Source organism: Triticum dicoccoides, chromosome 2B (assembly GCF_002162155.2).
Source record: "Triticum dicoccoides isolate Atlit2015 ecotype Zavitan chromosome 2B, WEW_v2.0, whole genome shotgun sequence".
NCBI classification, from domain to species: Eukaryota; Viridiplantae; Streptophyta; class Magnoliopsida; order Poales; family Poaceae; genus Triticum; species Triticum dicoccoides.
In genome coordinates, this window is record NC_041383.1 from 783,880,107 (window position 1) to 783,886,467 (window position 6,361).

Genomic DNA, 6,361 nt, shown 5'->3' on the forward strand with positions numbered 1-6,361 from the left:
GCAGAACTACCGTGGTGTTGTTTTTGTGCATAAATAAAAGTTCTCGGAATGCGCTAAAAATCAACGAAGATTCTTTTGGGAAAATATAAAAAATACTGGAACAAAAATCTACCGGAGGGGAGTCCCGTGGGCTCCATGAGGGTGGGGGGCGCCCACCCCCCGGGGCACGCCCCTATGCCTCGTGGACTCCCTGTGGGGCCCCTTGACTTGTCCTCGACGCCAACCTCTTCTATAAATACCCACATAAAATGGGTACCACCGGTCAACCTGGCCACCGACATGGGATCACAGAGCTACAAAGAGGAGAATACACCCACCAAGCAGTCGCAAGCGTCATCGTCATCACCGGCTACCTCCGAACGGGCGACTCCGACTTCACCGAAGACCTTCATCGTCGAAGCCAACCCGCAAACAGCTGCACAGAAACCATGATGGCACATTCCAACAGAAGGCCACACGCGCGAAAAACCTACAGCTCCGACTCTAACGACGATCATCACAAGGAAAATATGCAGGACTTGCATCGACCGTGCCCCAAAGAGCACCTCAGACCCGCCGGAAAGATCCGACTACCGAAGCCCGAGCCGCGACCAGAGTTCCTCTCGACGCCATCATCATTTCCAAACAAAAATTAGCGCCCCTGAAAAGGCCACCTCAGCAAACTACACGGCGAAGATGTCGCAAACCACGCGACGAAGATGCCGCAACCCACACGGTGAAGATGCCGCCATCCATCGGTCTCCTAGTCATTGCCGGCTCCAAGACGATGTCCCCAAGGAGGAAAAAGACGCGAAGACGCCTCCATCGCCCGATCCAGTGGACTGATGTTTCCCTCCGGAGCCAAAGCCGTGGGGAGGAGGAGCGCACCTCCACAACGACGCTTCCAAGAAAGATCACAGCACCCGCGGGCACCGCTGCCGTCGGCTCCGGTGGAGACCGGAGCAAGGATTTCTCCCAGAGATGTGTCGACCGCCCGCCACCACCGACCGCCGCCAACAAACCACCACCCATGACGAGGCCAACCTCACTCCGGCCACGGGATCCCACGATCCACCGCAACCAGAAATGCACCACCCCCTGGCCGAAGCCGCCGTCCACCACCGCAGCACCACCGCAGCCACCACCACCGCAACAACCAACACCACATCGTGAAGAGCAGCACCAGACCGAAGAAACAGCTCAAGCCAGATCCAGATCGAAGCCGCAAGCGAAGCAGCAGAGTAGACGAGCAGGTCCACCGCCCGCAGCACACCTCGCGCTCCGGAGCAGCACCCGCCACGCCCGACTGGTTCCCGTGCCCGACATACGCCTGCCGCCGCCGCGCCCGGCTGTCGATCCGTGCCCCACGCGCACATGCGGAGCCAAGAGCCACCGCGCGCCCGTACGCCGTCCACGCCCAGGCCACCGGGAGCCCGAACCAAGGCCGCCCCCCAGCGCCCCCCACCTCAGCCGCCCGACGCGGCCAGTGCGAGCCCGACCGCAGCCGCGCCAGATCCGCGCGCCGGCCCGCACCCGGCCTCGCCACGCGCCAAGGTCGCCGCGCACCGCCCGGAGCAGCAGAGCACCGGCGCCGCCCCTCGGAGCCACCCCAAGCCGCCGCCGGCCCGACGCGCCACTACAAGGCCAACCGTCCCGCGCCGCCCGGACGTCTCGTTGGGAGGGAGGAATCCCGCCGCCGCCAACGCACGCACGGGCTTCGCCCAGCGGCGAGGGAGAGGAGAGGCGAGGTGAGGGGTGGCGGCGGCGGTGGGCTAGGGCTACGCCCGGGCCGCTCGCAGGAGCGGCACGGGGTCTGGGAGATTAGTAAGGTTGGATTTAAAACCTCACATACGTAGTGAAGAGTAACTTTAGACCATGCATCCTATTTTTATGTGAATAATCATGCCATATTTTTGTCTATATCCATGTCAAAGCATGTATATGCACAAGTTTGTCAAGTTGTGATTGTGATGGATCTACAGTAAAACAAACCAATGAAACAAAACATGAAAGTATTTAGCACATGTACTACGGCAATTAAAGTTTGTTCCAGTCGAGCAGCAGAAATAGCTCAATACATTTGCTACTCCTGGCATCGGGGAGCTAGAAATTTATGTTGTTCCTAGAAGAACGCCCGTGCGTTGCAACGGGGCAACATTAACTTTAAGAGTTCAATATTAATATTTTCATACATATCAAGTGACATTGGCGACCTTTTTTACCATCAAATCCTCGCACACACACTCTCTCCCTCCCTCTTCCTCACTCTCTCTCCCCCTCTCCCTCCCTCTCTCTCTAACACATACACACACATATCCATCTTATTGGGTACGGAACCATAATCCATCTATTTCACACACACACACATACGCTAGAGCATAACAATATGGATTATGTGATATTTGCCACAGCTCCAAGAATACGCGAGAGGAGGTGGCCCGAGTCGGCGTCGGCCCCGTCCGGCGCGGGCCACGGGCCCGCTTCCAAGTGTGTCTGCGTGCCGGCCACCCACGCCGAGTCCTTCAAGTGCCGCTTCCACCGCACCAACTCCCAGGGCCACGGCCACGGCCAGGGCCAGGGAAGCCGCCCTTCTTCGCCCCCTTCACCGACCGCGGCCAACGCGGTGCCGCGGCAGCCGGCCTCGCCGTCCTCTTCCTCCGGCACCGTCGTGACCCAATGACGCAGCCCAAGCATCGGCCTCGAGAATCAACGATGCTCGACAATGGAGAGGGAAGGGAAGATCATATAAATGTCATAAGAAAGGGAGTTTATTTACTGCTCCCGCCTCGATGTATTGTTTCCTTTGTTTGTTTTCTAATTAAGGTAAGGTTAATGTGATTGAGCGATTTTGCTGAAAATCAATTATTTATTTTCTAATTAATGTGATTGAGTGATTTAAGGTAAGGTTAATTAATTTAGATTTGATCTTTAGAGATTGTTCGTGATTGATTCTACATTACTAAATAACTTGCACCAATATGAAAAGTTCTGATATGTTCAGATTTCTTTCGTTGTGTGAGAGGGTGACGCGAAAATGAACCGATGAAGTAGGGGGAGGGAAAGAAAAAAAAACTACGAAAAAAAACCAGCGAAGGTGGGAGGAGGTACAAAAAAACTATGGAAGGTGGGACGAAAAAAAACCTGGAAATGAGACTACCAACTGCTCCATTAGAAGTAGAGATAACCAAATGATTAGATGCAATAGAATACCAGGGAAGGGAGCAAAAGCTTAGCAGTTGTAAGCCAAACAACACGAACAAAGAGGCTACTACTTTGCAAGATGGGCAAAAGGTGGTCCGGTAATTCTGACCTACACATTAAGGATGGTATACTATATCACCCATTATCGCCCAAAGAGTAGATATTGCCACCTCCGTAATGGGCAGAAACAATCCTTGCAGGATCCTAGGGAGAGGCACATCGTGCAGGGCGCAACTGGAGATGGGACTAAATCTAAGCATAAAAAGTATATGGGCGGCCGGCATGGATGTGGGCTGCAACGGCGTGGTGGTGGCTCATGGCGATGGTCGGGGTCGTTTCACGGCGATGGCTGGACTTCTTCGGCGTTGGCTGGTCGGCGAGCGCCCTTGTCGACCTTCGATTCATGTCCTCATCGTTTGGGCGTTATCTTCATCGAAGGCTTGGCCCTCTTCCAGTTGCGATCCATCACTCGTCTCGCGCCCGGCAGCAAGACTGGACTCGTCTCGCGCCCATCAGCAGGACCGAGCTCGTCTCGCGCCCGGCAGCAGGACCGGACTCTTGTCGCGCTCGGCAGCAGGACCAAACCCGTCTCGCGCCCGACGGCAGGACGGGCCGATGGAGGCTAGTTTTTGCCAGCCTAGTGGGTCTCGGCGCTGGGGGCAGCTCAGGAGTGCTAAAGGTGGGGCCTTTTCACTCGTCTCTTTGGTTGGGGTAGCGGTGGGTGGCGGGTGAGGTGGTGTCGAGGTCTTGGATGCCGGGGCGATGGCCCTGATGGTGGTGTCGCGGTGCTCATGGGCAGAGCTCGTGGCTTGGTGCTACTCGGTGACCATGGTCGTGTGGGCAGGATGGTTTTCGGGGTGTGGCATTTCGTGGCGGTGAGTTTGGCCGGGATGAAAACTTGTTCTATCTTCGGACGAACCGGCAACGGCGAAGCTTGTTCCCTTCTTGAAGGCGTCGTCGCGGCCATCATTGCCCATTGTGTTGCTCAGGGCAAACTCTGACCCTCGGGTCGGGCGGTGGCGGTGCTCCGGTGTCATATTCTTTCTTAAGGCGCTGCTTTGGAGCCAACGGTTCGTCGTATGCGGCTTCATCACTTCGCGGTGGCGTGTTCACGGTCGAGGACCCGGTTGCTCTTGTAGTGCTTGGGGTGGTGATGCTGCGTCAAGCACCTATGTATCTTGCCTTGGGTGTGTGCGTGTGTCGTGGTGGCGTGCGTTTGTACCGATTTGTTGTTGGTCATTTCTTTATATATAAAGCGGGGGCGAAAACCTTTTTCGATAAAAAGTATATGGGCGAAGAGAAACCACTTCCATAATTTGCTATAAATTCGCACAGTCAGTATGTTTCAAACATATGAGAGGAGTATGCCTTATTATGTATTTAGACAAATGAAAACAATAAATAATTTAAATTACTGAAATTCAGTAAAACTTATAACTAAGTCAGAATTGCATATTGTGAAATACAAACAGAGCTTGTGCATTTCATCTATACAACAAAAATGCTTGGCAGAGTAACACTTAAAGTATAAGAAGTTATATAGATATACTGACTGGTGGCAAAGAAAGGCAATGCTTCCATTACATTTCTTTCGCTGCCATCCTATGACAAAAAAGAGGAAATCGGAATCAGAAGTGACCATTCAAAAGGCACATTCTTCCACCCAAAGAAATTCTAAGCAGGAACTTCCAATTTATTGCAGATCAAAAGGAAGTATAATTTCTCTTTCTTTTGTTAACACCGTGCTATATTTTTCTAATACAACTTATAGCTAAAAGATTTAATATATTTATAAATATATTGCTAAGGTCTACAATCAAATACACGTTGTACGAAAAATAAATCTCCTACTTAAAAAAGATGTAAGTTTATGTCGTTCACTCCTCCTTCGTCCAACTTTACGTATGTTTCCTGATTTGCCCATGCATTGTCTCAGCGGGACCCGAGCCCCTTATTATGTCTCAGTGGGGGAGGGCAAATTGTCAAACTGGAAAGTAAAATGTGTGGTATGATCAATAATTTCGTTTTCCCCTCCCTCTTCTCATGTCGATTTCTTTTCCTCTCTTCTCCGGACAAGTTATTGGGAGCTTCGGCCATCATAACAAAGGGTATCACTGACCCTGCTACACTCCGCGATATGCAGTTAGGGAAGTTTTGCCTCTCTCGGTGTACCTGAATTTGCAAAGGATACATGTTGCGTCTGACAGCAGGGTGGTGGTTGATGACATCAAGAATGGAGCTATTATACATGAGATTATAGGATACTCTAGTAGTTTTAGTTTGTGAATTTTGTTCATGAGTTTAGGAGGTTGAATTTCGAGGCTCACAATCTAGTGAATCATACTTTACATTTAGGGTAGGCCGTCATATTTGAGATTAGGCCTACGATCGTTTTTTTTTGTCTCTGTAAACATCAACCATCGTGATAATTTAATAAAACTTTGCGAGATTGTGTTAAGAATAAGTTGATAAATAAGGATGGCAATTTTACCCATGGGTACGGGTACCCGCGGATACCGTACCCCCATGGGCAAGATATGTGCACAACTTTATACCCACGGGTAGTACCCATACCCTACCCATTAACTAATGGGTAGGGCACGGGTATTGCCTTGTACCCGTGGTTATACCCATACCCTACCCATTTATATTGACCTTACCCGTGAAGTGTGTTGTGAGCTTGTAAAACCTATTTTAAAGTTGTCACCAATTGCCAATTCGAATTGAGATAATTGTTATGCCCTCATCTATCTTTTATTGAGTTGAGAACTTGAGATAAATATTTTTTCTGTTAAATGTGTCATCGATGAATATAAAATTGTGAATAATTTGTGTACTATTTGATCTACCCATTGGGTACCCAATGGGTATGGGTACCCTCGGGTATGGGTACGGGTAAAGTTTCATACCCATGGATACGGGTATGGGTAGAACTTTGTACCTATTGACTACACGGGTATGGATATGGTATTGCTCTACCCGCCCCATACCCCACCCATTGCCATCCTTATCTTTACCTAATAATAAAGAGAATTGGGTTTCTGCCGTCCGTCATTAGTACTTTTGCATAAAAGCCCTTAAGTTTATACGAATCAACCTGCAGACCAAGATCAACCCGGAGCGATAGAAAAAAAACACTCCCAATCGCATCTCCACCTCCAGCGCGCCGCCACCCCCTGCC